Source organism: Aulonocara stuartgranti, assembly GCF_965226115.1.
Source record: "Aulonocara stuartgranti genome assembly, chromosome: 14".
NCBI classification, from domain to species: domain Eukaryota; kingdom Metazoa; phylum Chordata; class Actinopteri; order Cichliformes; family Cichlidae; genus Aulonocara; species Aulonocara stuartgranti.
The window spans coordinates 29,174,018-29,188,220 of record NC_138950.1 but is presented as its reverse complement, the minus strand read 5'-3'; the positions used below and the strand labels follow the sequence as shown (position 1 = coordinate 29,188,220).

The 14,203-nt window shown below is 40.8% G+C and overlaps 2 pseudogenes across 2 annotated transcripts in view; both read left to right on the top strand.

Annotated features, from left to right (window-relative positions):
• LOC309688213 (polypeptide N-acetylgalactosaminyltransferase 17-like) overlaps positions 1–14,203 on the top strand; it is a 49,998-nt pseudogene that overhangs the window by 4,220 nt on the left and 31,575 nt on the right. Inside the window, exons 2-6 of the transcript in view lie at positions 14–101; positions 1,787–1,915; positions 2,800–2,918; positions 4,190–4,309; positions 4,567–4,655. The product of the transcript in view is annotated as a polypeptide N-acetylgalactosaminyltransferase 17-like (transcript). The remainder of the gene's footprint in view (positions 1–13; positions 102–1,786; positions 1,916–2,799; positions 2,919–4,189; positions 4,310–4,566; positions 4,656–14,203) is intronic.
• LOC309688212 (polypeptide N-acetylgalactosaminyltransferase 17-like) overlaps positions 6,976–14,203 on the top strand; it is a 97,247-nt pseudogene continuing 90,019 nt past the window's right edge. Inside the window, exons 1-3 of the transcript in view lie at positions 6,976–7,428; positions 10,835–10,975; positions 11,118–11,402. The product of the transcript in view is annotated as a polypeptide N-acetylgalactosaminyltransferase 17-like (transcript). The remainder of the gene's footprint in view (positions 7,429–10,834; positions 10,976–11,117; positions 11,403–14,203) is intronic.

Genomic DNA, 14,203 nt, shown 5'->3' with positions numbered 1-14,203 from the left:
GTGTTTTCTGTAGGTGAGCAGCTGCGAGAAGTTTGGCTACGGGGTGATGGTGACACAGGTGGCAGCAACTGCTCCGGGAGTTGTGGCTCTGCACAGTTCAGGTACTATTGCAGTTATTTGGACACAACAAACACTTGTCAGCTGTGATGCTTAAGGCTTATATTATAAGTTGTTGTTGTTGTTTTTGTGTTGTCGGTATAAAGGAGACTTAAGGCAGCTTAGGGAGAAATGTATTTGTCAAACCGTTTTTGTTTGGGTAAGAAAGAGTAAGAAGAGGCGTTCTTTTTTGATAAATGGATTCACATATCAGTTGTATACTGATACTAGGTTTATCCATATGCAAAAGGCTCCAGGAAATACCGTACTCTTGTCAAAAGAGGTCAAAAAATGAAGCTAGTGAACAAATATTTTAATCCTGCATTCTTTCTATTGGCTAGAAGGGGCGACTCAACTGGTTATGGGAAAAGAAGTCTGATTACTTATCAGCCCTTCGCTTATAACAGCACCGCTGCGTTCTGAAACCTATTCTCTCCTATGACTTTACCCACGCAAGAACAGTTCCCTGCTGTGTTGAGCAGCGCTGGCTGTGGAGCACTCATGTGTTCCATGATGTGACATATGTTTGTGCCATCGATAAAAAGGCAGACTGACAGAAAGAAGGATGACCTCAAAAAGTGATATAGTCCAGACAGAGCTTACAAATGATGGGCCATTTGCTAAACCTGCAGCACACACTGCTTTCTATTAAATACTGCACGTGCAAAGTATGTATAATATGTGCTTGTCCAATAGATATGCTGTCTTAGCAGCTATTTACAATGTTACATAAGAAACAAATGTGGGATCCAACCACCATGCTACTAAAGAGACACTGTGCGTTTCCCCTCCAAAGCAAACCCTCCACTTCAGTGATGGAGTCATGCAATTATTCTACTGGGGTGAAGACAGTTTAATTACAGCATCACTGCAATAACAGTATCCATCCAAAAAAAAAAAAAACATCAAATAAAATTTTAATTATTTCTAAATAAGAAATTCGTGATAAAACAGTTTTCCAATTAACCACTACATAACAGTAGTGTCTAGTTCTTATTTGGTAGGAAATGTCCACCAGTGCTGTAACGTTTTCAAAAATAATAGTAAAAGAAAAAAAGCATTTTGATGAAAAACTAAACCAGCGTGACCTACTGTACAAGTTTGTTTAGGCTGCTTTTGCAGCAGTGCTCTTTATAAAGTCTCCAGGGTGTGATAGTAATAAATCATCTGTGAATGAAACCTTTTACACGTTTAAAATCACTTTGTCTGCCATAGGCAAGAAATCTGTTCCTATAAATACACCGTTTAATTATGTGTTCGCATTGCAACTGCTGCTCTGCCAGAAGTGTAGGTAGAGCAAAGTCAACCTATACATTATACATATCCTCATATTTGAACATTCAATATCAATATATTTTCCACATATTGTGAATATAACGCTGAGTCCTGCCTGACAGCACATTCCCATGAGTGTGCAGAGAGGGAGAAACACGCAAACACCGTGACGAGACAAGAGCACGGGCAGTGTGATGTTACTTCACCTCTAGATGGCACTATTGCACAACCTACAACCTTCTGCATCGTTTCACTGGAATGGATGACAAGTACAGTGCAAAAACAATAACAGGAACAAACTGAGTCCGATATGATATACATATTTATGCCAAAAAAAAATGCCCGTTTGATCTTGTGTTTCCATGTAGGAACAGGGAAAAATGTCTATATTGTGTTGTCTGGTTCACCTCGGCAGAGTTCTATGGCTTTGGCAGGAGGGTTGAGAGGAAACAGAAAGGGCCTTTACCGCCTGCACCTGGCATGTTTGTGATGAAGCAGCTGCCTCTACTCCTGCTGAGCCTCCTCCCTGTACCTCTGAACCCGAGTGAGCAGAGAGCACCGACGGTCATGCACACACACAGATACTGTACACTTCAACAGACACTGGAGATACAAATGATGGGCCATTTGCTAAACCTGCAGCACACACTGCTTTCTATGTGAAAGAACCATTCTGTGAGAAAAACTCTACTGCTCATTTGATCTATGACCTCTGAAAAACAGTTCATGATTTCCATTACTATTCAATTATAAAAAAAAAAAAAGTACATTCCCTGGGTTATACAGCACTGATATGCAAAGCTTAATTGTATATCTGTAACTCTAGAACTGCAGTATTTATAGTTTTCTTAGTTTAATATTTCAATTTCATATTCTTCTTCTAAGTATAAAATCCCTTTTGTTATATTTGTCTCATTAATTTAACTGAAATACACTGAAAATTGCTCACAAATTAAGGTTTATGTGTCAATACAAATGCAGGTTTTATTGCTGGGAGCTTCCCGTGATGCACTGACTATTTCTTCTTCCATGACACTAATGTTTTGTCTTTGCTTCATCATTTATGTACTGTACTGTATCCCCAGTTTTCCAGCGAGGGCTGCGTACATTTTGATTGCATTAACGTTTTTATCCAGCCTTTATGTGCAAGCTTGAGCTGCAAAATTCAAATGTAGTTACTGACAGGCCAAAGTGCAACAGGGAAGAGATTAAATGGGATCAAAGGGAGTGGCATTATAAATTCCTTCCTTCCTGAGATTCAAATCCTCCAATCAAAACGGTGCCAGCAATGCAAAGACAGATTTCTTTAAAAGATTGGACACAATAACAAAGTCAGTCGTTTATTTATTAAAGCACTGTTAATAATTTTAGTTGCTGCTATTTCAAATAAATGTTTGGTACAACAAATTTCTCCGTGTTCTGTCTCAGGCTTTATTCGGGCCCTGGTACTAGAGCTATGGTCTGTTCTTGAGTGCAGCAGTGACGACATCAGAGTGGTCCGTCCCAAACCAACTCCCATTGACCCCACAGATAGGAGTTGCATTAAGGTATTGTATGTATGTGCGTGCGTGTGTGTGTGAGAGAGAGGGAGAAGGAGAAACTTCCTGGAGCCCACAATGCCCCAATTTTTAGATATCTACATAATAGTACAGACACAGATCTCTTAGAAGTTTTGCTTTTCCATCATGTTTTTAGCTCACTGGTTACAAAGGTGTTTAAATTGATTAAAATTAAATTGATTCCAATTATTATTAACCCAGGACTCAGAATAGTGGTCCATGTGTTGCTGTGATACCAGCAGCCATGTAGAAAATTCACTTGTGAATATTCATATTTAAGAAACTGGCAATAGTGATTTTGTTAACAAGAAAGGCTTTTTGCTGATTGGTTTATGGGTGTCTGGGCAAATAAGCCTTACTTTCATAAGACTGCATTTTTAGTTATGTTTTTGGCAGAATTTCTCTCAGGAAAGCTTCAACAAGCTCCAGCGTGAGCCTGTCTGTGTGTGTCTGATGCTTGGCCTCTGACAGCAGCCAAGTCATCTCTCTCAGAGAGACTAGCCAAGTGAATACGGACAGCCAGTGATGTGTAAACTGTGTCCTGCCACAGGCGACTTTAAAGTCTGCCTTATCAGTGGGTTATACATATATGCTGAGGTCAAAGGAAAACTAAATATACACACACCAGCACTTTGGTGAATTAACTCGAGTCTTTGCTTTAATCTGTGCTAAGTACAGTAGGAGGTTTGGTAGTACATATGAAGATAAGTTCACACATGCACAGAAACATCAGAAGACACATGAAAGTATAGATATTTCTATTTTAGAAAAAAAAATCCATCGTATCTTGTTTTTTTCTTTACGTTTCTTTGAAGCTGTTTAATATAATCTAAGTTGTAGCTCGTTTGTGCAAGTGTCTCTCTTTTTTTCCTTTGATGCTTTTGATGATATGTTTTCCCTGTTCTACCAGACCCAGTGAAAAATGCAGGGAGCTTTCCTGTAGTTTAATATTCTTCAGGCTGCAATAGGTTTCTGCTCAACCACTCTGCTCAGAATATATGTCTTATTCAGTTTTGAGAGTGTGGTAAACCATGTTTTACCTTTGCAATCATAAATTCTTTTTACATTTTGTTTTGCTTTGAATACTACAGATATTATTTGTCATATTATCGGTAGTGTTTGTAGTTGAATAGTGTTATATTATTATTATGTGTTAGGATTTGATCAATCCATGACGTGCACAAATGCATTCACAATGGTCTTTAAAAGCAAATACATTTTTTCTCTCTAACAGCTGCTGTATTTACTTTCCTCTTCAGTCCTTCCTGTACTTGGTCAACCTCCTCTCCTCTTCCCAGTCGGTGTGGCAACTGCTGGGCCGACAGTCTTTGGCCAACAAAAGCGAATACACCCTGAGGGAGATGCCAACCTCCATACCTGTAAGTGTTTTTCTTCTTCTTCTTTTCCACACACTGCAGTTTTTTTTTGTCATCCATCTGAGGGCATGTTTGCACTTTTTATTTGGCCTCCAAACACCACCCACCCATTTGTTTTACTTCAAACGCATTCAAATAAACCCTCTCACACTGAGACTGATATACGTTCTCCACCTTACCCATTGTAAATTTCCACACAGTTTTCGTTTTGCACCCTATCCGGTGCATTCTTGTTCAAAGCCTCTCATTTTACTCCACAGGATTTGATTGACAGACTGATTGCCGTGAATTCGGATGGGAAGATTCATTCTCTCTTCCACTACGAAGAGAGTCACACATTCGGCCTAAGGTGGGATTCATTTTTTTTTTCATATTACTTAACATCAGTGGGGAAGTAGACGATATCAGATTATCACCTGGTGACTGCACACACACTTCAGCCTCTGGCAATAGGAGACTGGCATGGTGACGTAATCGGCCTTAAAATGTGGCCTTTAAGGCTGCAGACCCTGAATTGGGATACAGCCTCTGAATCGCTGCATCTTGTAGCTGTGTCGTCTTAAATTGGTCATGTGATTTTGACGCGCCGGCGCGTCCGGCAACCCCAGAGGTTTAACTTAATATTTAAGTGTCTCTTGGTTTTAGACTAGTTGTTTAGTCTAATTTGATGTTTTAAACCAGAAAAGGAAGAAGAGGGCTTAGAATTACAGGTAAGAACTGCTCAGTGGTATGTGATAAACTGTAAATGTAAAGCTTACAGGTCAGTCCTCATGTTTTTAAATTAGATTTTGAGTCTATACATGGCACATTATGCTTTTGCATGTTGTGAAATGTGCTGCAAAACAAACTGAGGTAAACTAACTGGTTTACTGTGATGGATTTAAAGTGCGTGTGACTGGTGCGCAGTGGCTGTGGTGCTCACGGTCAGAGTTCAGTCACAAAGAGGGTAACAGAGATGAATTTAAAGTTAAGGTGATGGTGCTTAGATTCATTCACAGACTGAAACCTTCACACCAACTTTATCCTGTGTCTCTTAGTTTTAGACTAGTTGTTTAGTCTATTTTGATGTTTTAAACCATATCACAGGGTTTTTACTCCACCATTTACGGGGTTTTAACAAGCAAACAAAAGACAGATCGTGATGTTTGAAAATGTTTTGGAAATATTCTTTAAAGATTAGATGTAAAATACGCAGAGGATAAATTCAATTGGTTTATTAGTTTATTACATAAGTTGAAAAAAAGTTAAACAAGTAAATAAAGAAACAACATAAAAGAAAAGTAAACAAAACAAATCGGTAAATAAAGGAAAATGGTAATAAGAAGGGAAAAAAAAAGAAAAGAGAAAACCCCAACAATCCCCTCTGAGCAAGCACTAGGCGACAGTGGGGAAGAAAAACTGCCTTTAAACGGGCAGAAACTTCCGGCAGAACCAGGCTCACGAGGGGCAGTCAACTGCCGGGACTGGTTGGGGTGAAAAAAGATGAAGGAGAGAGGGAAGAAGTGTTAGGAGAGAAGGGGAGAGGAGAGGTGAAAATTAAGATGGAACAGAGGTGGAGGGAGACGAGGTGACGTCAGCAGTAGAAAAAATAGAAAAAGTAGAAAAAGCAGGAGTGTCCCTCCTCCAGAAGAAGCGGAAACGTTTTTTCTTCTTTTCCATGAGCTTTTCCACGACCACTTTTTTCTCTAGGATGAGGGTTCTCAACTGATCGGTTGTTTCTTCAACTTCCTTCTCAAGTTTCTGGCATCTTTGCTCCATTTCTTTTAATAGATTGCACTTGTCTGTATTTTGCTGTTGTTTTTCCTTGTGCATCTTTTCTAACTGCTCATTTCTTCTTGTGATTTCTTGAAGCTTACGCTGCAGGTCTTCATTTATTTTCTCTTGTTGCTGCTTTTGTGCAAGCATTTCAGCGTTTTCACACTTCAAGTTGTCTGAGTCCTGGAGAATACGTTTTTTTTCTTCTTCCTGTTGCTCTTTCTCTTGAAGAAGCTCTTTTTTTTTGCACTCTGTTTCATCCAGCCTGACTTTCAGCACTTCGTATTTTTTCTTTATGCCTTTGAGTTGGTCCTGCATTTGTGTGACCCCTTCCTTTTTCTGTCCGAGGATTTGTGCAGTTTGTTCCATAGCTTCATCAAGCGTTCCTTGGAGCGCCTGATTCTTTTGCTCCATGTTTTGGAGATCCCTTTGCATCTCCCCAATAGTAGCATTCGCGCGTTGAAGCTGGGCAGACGTTTCTTTTAATTCAGCACTCTTTGTCTTGTTTTCCTTCATCAGGAACAAAATCTTCTGTCGTGCTTCACCAAACTTTCCTTCCCAGGCCTCACTAATAATTTTTGTGTAAGGCTGGCGTTGCTGTTGTTTTTCCAGCTCTTGATTTCGTGCTTCCAATTGTCTGCACTTCTCCTCCAGTTGAAGCTTCTCTTCTTCAATTTGTTTAATTTTTGCATGTAGGTCGGAGTTTTCCTGTAATGTCCTTTGGACTGATGAGGCACCAATGGATCGTGTCATATCAGGCTTCCCTCTTGAAGTGAGTGGCCGGCCAGACCTCGAAGGAGAGGCAGCAAGATTGTTTATTCTTTGTTGGCATTTTCGTGGATACATTTTTAATCCTGTGCACAGTGACTCTGAAGAGGTTTACAAATACTTTCAAATATAGCTCTGGTCGAACGTTTGAAGGCTGCGAACAAACTGACTAAAACTTGCTGCTCCTGACCCCTATTTATAGAAAAGGCTCAAAGGCATGTGCTTGTGACATCATCACATGTCCTTGTGACATCATCACATGTCCTTGTGACATCATCACTCTTCATGAATCAGATTGTCACATGACATTTTAGAATGCGCCCCCTGCCGCCATCACAGTAGGCCAGACAAAGGATACAGCTTCAGCTATGGTGGTACGTGTGTAGTCGGTTGCAATGTTAGATCTCACGATCGTGAAGGCAAGAAACTGGATTAATCTTTTAATCGTTTTCCATCCTGGCGGCAACGTGAGGGATCCCATGTATCCGATATCACCAAACAAAGACGCCAGGCATGGATTGCAGCGGTGAGACGAGCGGATATCGAGTTCCGTGCAATCCCCAGCTTTTTGTTGGTTTGCTCGCGGCATTTTCTCTCCGGTGAGTTCTAAAGTAATTCATATCACTATCCGATTGTTGAGTCTGACGTCACTAGCCGTGTCTGGGCCTAAACTCTGCTGCAGGTCCATATATCAAATGATCACTGTGGCATTACTGAGAGTTAAAACACTGTCTTAAGTCTTTCATCTTTAATAAAATTATCAGCGTTCTGCTCTACCAGGTGTAACAACTGAGTTAAACATCCAGGCATCCATGACAATGGAATTTATGACATATGAGTTAGAAGTTAGCAGCAAGTTAGCTCGCTAGCTTCTATCTAAATACAATATAGCATGTCCTGACTGCGGGGTTTTGGAAACAAATTAAAACGTACAGCTTTCTTATCACTTCCAACATAAATGAAGACAGAAAACTAAACAGCAGTGACAGTGGCTGCAAATTTTACCAGGGTTTTAGTCAAATGCCCCCCTGTGATTTTACCTGCACCCTGCGATTTGATTTTTAGTTATTTTAACAGCAAACTGAAGAAAAGCCTTGACTCCGTTGCTCCACTCACCACCAAAAAGATTAACGTAAAACATGCATCACCCTGGAGAAACGAAGAAGTCAAAAAACTCAAAAGAAATTGCAGGGCAGCAGAAAGGAGATGGAGGAAAAATAAAAATAATATCAACCATCAAATATTTTCCGAGCAATTTAAAATGTACAATAATACATTAAGGAAGTCAAGAAATTCATACTTCGCCAAAATAATCAGTATTAACAAAAATAATCCCAAGGTCCTCTTTTCCACCATAGATCATTTATTTAACCCTGATTTTAACAGCTCCCAAAGAACCCCCACAGACTCGCTCTGTGAGCAGTTTGCAGACCACTTCAGGGGAAAGATCAGCGCCATCAGATCTGATATTTTATCTAATCGCGATATGATTGTAAACACATCTGAGGGCTCGATTGTACCTGAGGAGACACTGGACAGCTTTGTCCTGGTTAATGCTGAGAACTTTCAGAAGGTTTTCTCCACAGTGAGACCCACCACATGTCTTTTAGATCCAATCCCCTCTTCACTCTTTAAAACACTTTATGGATTTTTTGAGGCTGAGCTTTTATACATGATGAATTGCTCTCTTCAGTTGGGTGTCTTCCCTGCTGCCTTTAAAACGGCGGTGGTGAGGCCCCTTCTGAAGAAGAGCAATTTGGATTGTAATGATTTTAATAACTACAGACCTGTATCCAACTTACCATTTTTAAGTAAAGTCTTAGAAAAACTTGTTTTTACTCAGATTACTGATTTTCTCAATGATAGACAGATCCTGGAGATATTCCAGTCTGGATTTAGGGTGAACCACAGCACAGAGACGGCTCTCCTAAAGGTTTTAAATGATCTTAGATGTAACTGGGACGCCCAAAAGCTCTCAGTCCTGGTGCTGCTGGATCTAAGCGCAGCCTTTGATACAGTAGACCACGCTATTCTTTTAAACAGACTAAAACACATGGTGGGCCTCTCTGGTGCTGTACACAACTGGTTCACTTCCTATCTCTCTGACAGATCTTTTATGGTGAGTATGGATACATGCTCCTCTAAGATCCATAAAATGACATGTGGTGTGCCTCAAGGGTCGGTTCTAGGCCCTGTACTTTTTAATTTGTATATGTTGCCTCTCGGCAGTGTCATCAGGAGGCATGGAGTGAACTTCCACAGTTACGCTGATGACACGCAGCTGTACATCTCCGTGTCTCCTGATGACACCAGACCAATGGATGCCCTTTTTAACTGTATCTTGGATATAAGATCTTGGATGGCAGAAAACTTTTTACAGCTTAACCAGGACAAAACTGAAGTTTTAATTGTCGGTCCTGAAGCTCAGAGAGAGAAACTCTTGTCTAAATTAGAGGCATTTTCACTATGTCCTTCGCTACAAGTGAAAAACCTGGGTGTTATTTTTGACTCTGAGCTTGGTTTTATCCCACATGTTAAACATGTAACCAAAATTGGATTTTATCATCTAAAAAATATAGCCAGAGTCCGCCCTATTCTCTCTCGGGCCAACACGGAGATGCTGATGCATGCTTTTATTGCCAGTCGCATTGATTACTGTAATGCCCTGCTCTCTGGTCTTCCTAAGAAGAATATTTCAACTTTACAACTCTTGCAAAACTCGGCAGCTCGTGTGCTGACGAAGACCAGAGGGCGGGCCCACATTACACCGGTTTTAGAATCGCTGCATTGGCTCCCCGTGTGTTTCAGGATCGATTTTAAAGTTCTTTTATTGGTTTTTAAATGTCTTAATGGTCTTGGGCCTTCTTATCTCTCAGATCTGCTTTTACCATACGAACCCTCGCGGACCCTGAGGTCCTCTGGTACTGGCCTTTTGATTGTCCCTAAAGTCAGGACACATACTCACGGAGAGGCAGCTTTTCAGTGGTATGGTCCTCGTCTGTGGAACAGCCTGCCGGAGGAGCTCAGGGCCGCAGAGAACGTACATGTTTTTAAGAACAGGCTCAAGACCCACCTTTTTAATTTAGCTTTTACTTAGCGTTTATTTATTTTTTATGCTTATTTATTCTATCCTGTTATTCTATTATTAATTTAGGATTTACCTAATATTTTTTGATTTTATTCTTATTCATTTTTTAATCTTCTTACTCTATTTATATTTATATTTATATTGTATCCTGTTCTTATTTATTTTATCATTTTACCCTGTATATATCGTATTGCGTCATATCTCCAGTGTTTCCTCGGAGGGCGCTCTCTGCACCGGGGCTGTTATTGACCGTGGCTGCTGGTCTCTGGGGTCCTCTCAGCCTGGTTGGGGGGCTCCTTGGCCTCCCTCCGGCTGTGTGCCCAGCCCGGAGGCTGCGGTCTGTGACCGGCTCCCGGTGCAGACGGCTCTCTGTTATAATGTTTCCTCACTTGGCTCATGCGAGCCCAGCCCAATTTTTACTCTTTAAGTGTGCGCGTGTGTGTATGTGTGTGTGTGGGTGGGGGTGGGGGGATATATGTGTATTGAGAGTGTGGGGAGTGAGTTGGAGGGTGGGGTGGGCTGCTTTTAACTATGTAAAGCACTTTGTGCTACATTTTTTCTGTATGAAAAGTGCTTTATAAATAAAGCTTGATTGATTGATTTGTAGGGTTACTGAAGTTGGGCTAGCTGGTATATAATGATGTGCTACGTGACCGCTAGTAACACAGCTATGTTAGCACAATATAAACACGCTAACTTTTTTTCCACTCGATAAAAGTTAACGTGAGTGTTCTCGGTGGTCAGGAACAAATGTAATCGCATGGCAGGATGCTGTAAAAGGACCAAACCAAAAGGCTTTTAGTGGGGTTTTTTTCAATGCGCTGCGGTCATAGATAATGAGATAAAACATGCTAATGTGTGATGCTGCAGAACCACGTCATGTCGACTGAGTAGCTTTTGATTTGGCATTATTGCAGGCAAACCAGCATATGAAATGGATGTAACAAATCCAGACTGGGCACCAACACTGCACATGGGGCACGACGACAAACCTGTGTCAGACTCGGACCGGCACGCAAGGCGTATGCAACGGAAGCGAAAAAGAGCACCCATTGCAGGTAAACACCCCCCTCTGAAAACATACTAAATTGCTCTTATGGTACACTAATCCGCACATAACTTAAAGATGAATCACACACCTGTCATTGGAATATTGGTGTACATTAACCTTAAGTCTATGCACTATTTTTTATCTTACAGGCTTGATGATCGATGAAGGTCTGACAGAAGAACAACAACCATGTCATGGAGGCAGTGGACAGCAGTTGTGTTGGACAAGTGGAGGTTGACGTACCAGCTGCAAATGTGGACAGTGGTGATGGGAGTGACAGCGTCACGGAAGCTGAAGGGCAGACGAAGGACTGTGTGTGCAGTCAACAGGGCAGAGCAGAAATAAACCGGCTGTTGGAGGAGAACAGACTGCTTCGAGCACAGTTGCAAAAGACAGAGCTGAATGAAACTTTCTTAAAGGACGATACCGAAAAAGTAAGATATTACACTGGACTATATTGTTATGCTGTCTTAATGTCCCTCTTCAACACTGTCAAAGATTTCCTGCCAATACCGAAGAAACTGACAGGTTTCCAAATGCTCTTACTCACACTAATGCGTCTGAGACTTGATCTTCCAGTCCAGCATCTTTGTCATCTATTCCATGTGTCGCACAAAACACTGTCTTCTGTCTTCACCGATACCATTGATGTTTTGTATGCCCACTTAGGAGCACTGGTGCACTGGCCTGAGAGGCACTGTCTGCAGGCGACAATGCCTCCACAGTTTACTGAAACTTTTGGAAAACGAGTAGCAATCATTGTTGACTGTTTTGAGATTCGAACAGAAAGACCATCTAATTTAAAGGCACGCGCACAAACATACTCTCATTACAAGGGTACACAGACCATAAAATACCTCATCGGGATTACACCCCATGGAGCTATTTCTTTCATTTCCAGGGGATGGGGGGTCGTGCATAGAGCAGGGCGATATGGCCAAAAATATTTATCACGATATATATTTGAAAATTTGCGATAACGATATAACCGACGATATAATTGATGCGAGACAAAATACAACTCCACAACATTACTAGCGCAAAAAGACAACCTTCCATTTATTTTCACTTAAACAAGAAGCTGGTTTTTATGTACATTAAAGCTTTATAAAAATGTAACAGTGCAAATGCAAATTCCTTGCTGAAAGTTTAACCAAAAGGCATTTCCAGTAGAAATGGGCTGACATATCCTGAGCATAACCATGTATAATATCCACTGAAGTTAAAAAGAGGTGCTTTGCAACATTAAACTGCAGTGTGCAGTACGCATTTTTCGGACCATAAGGTGCACGGGATTATAAGGCACATTAAGCGAAACAAAGCAGTCAGATAAATCAAACTTTATTAAACTCATTCTTCTTGCTTCCTCCACTTCTGTACCATTGATTCATTAATGTTGAATTCTCTGGCAGCTGCTCTATTCCCATGTTGTTGCAGTATATTAATGACTAACCTGGTATTGTGGATAGATTATCTCAGTTGTTCTCCTGACTGAAGTTTGGTCCGTTTACAGCATCCTGCCATGCAATTGCATTTGTCTCTAACCATGAAGAACCTTCACGTTAACTTTTATAAGTGGAAAAGTGTTAGTGTTCGTCCTCCAGCTTCACTGTTTATGTTATGCTAACATAGCTGTGTCGCTAGCGATCACGTAGCACATCATTATATACCAGCTAGCCCAACTTCAGTAACCCTACAAACGTCACTGCTGTTTAGTTTCCTGTCTTCATTTATGTTGGAAGTGATAGCAGAGCTGTACGTTTTAATTTGTTCAGAAATCTCTCAGTCAGAACATGCTATATCATGCTTAGGTAACTAGCGAAACTAGCGAGCTAACTTCCGCTAGCTTCCTGCTAACTTCTAACTCCATTAAATGTAATAACTTTTTGTTTTCATGGAAGTTAAACTTTATAGTTACACCTGGTAAAGCAGCAATGCTGATCGTTTTACTAAAGATGAAAGAATTTAGACAGTTTTTAACTCTCAGTGATGCTGCAGTGTTGTTTGACCTGAAGCATACGGAGTTTAGGACCCAGATTACTCCCAGATTTAAGAGCATCTTAGTCCGACAAATACGACAATTAACGACGACCGCTTTCATGTTCTGCAAAAAAATGTGCTTTGTCGTGTATCTGACAGACAAACACCAAACCAGTTCCACATCACGGAAGTTGCACCATTTTTACAAACCAATTCTGGTTCATCTGTTTCACTCAACAATCGGCCATGTGCGTATGAAAACAAAGGCACTGCGCATGCGCGTTTTACTCCCATTCTATCGCGATATTTCATTTTCCTATCGTTGCCTAACATTATACCGGTATTACCGTGAATGGTATAATATGGCCCAGCCCTAGTCGTGCATCAGATAAACACATCATAGAGAGATGTGGCATTCTTCAAAAGCTGTTACCAGGGGACGTAGTATTGGCTGACAGAGGCTTTGACATCAGAGATGCTGTAGGAATGATGTGTGCGGAGGTCAAGATTCCAGCTTTCACAAAAGGCTACTGTCAACTTGATGCAAGGGACGTTGAACAAACGAGAGCAATTGCCCACCTGAGAATTCATGTTGAGCGAGTAATAGGTAGTTTGCGCAACAAGTTCAAAATGTTACACACAGTCTGATTACTCTTATCATGTGAGGCTGAAGACACAACACTTCTTGATAAGATCGTTAAGGTTTGCTGTGTTTTTGTTAATATGTGCCCCAGTGTTGTTGTCAAACCAGGGCCAAATGACACTTGCTCCTGTTGAGTATTCTTAAAGCTGTTCTTTTGGATGTACTGTACATTGTAAATAGTTGTACTTTGTGTGAAGTTGTTTTAATAAAACAAAAAAGAATAGTATATTTGTTTGTTTTTCTTTATTATAGATCTATTCACATGTACACAGCAATCACATAAAAATGAAATGCAAACTATTTACATCGCACCACACAGCTGTCATCAATCTTTAACCACAACATGAAACATTACAGGCTATTTAGAGCAGCACGTTGTTTCGAGAAGTATTTCCCAACAAGTTCAGGAAGGCACATTTTACGAAAGAAGTCTTGTGCTTTCTTTAAGCGCGGTTTCCAGAAATCCACAGCAGGGAAGACGCGAGTCACAGCAAGGTCTCTCTGTGTCCACACAACGAGGCCACAGTGGCTGGCGCCCGTAACAAAGACTCAGCGTCTCTGTTGTGTAAACACGCCAGTGATTGGGGTAATGTGGGTGACTGTGTAGTGTAG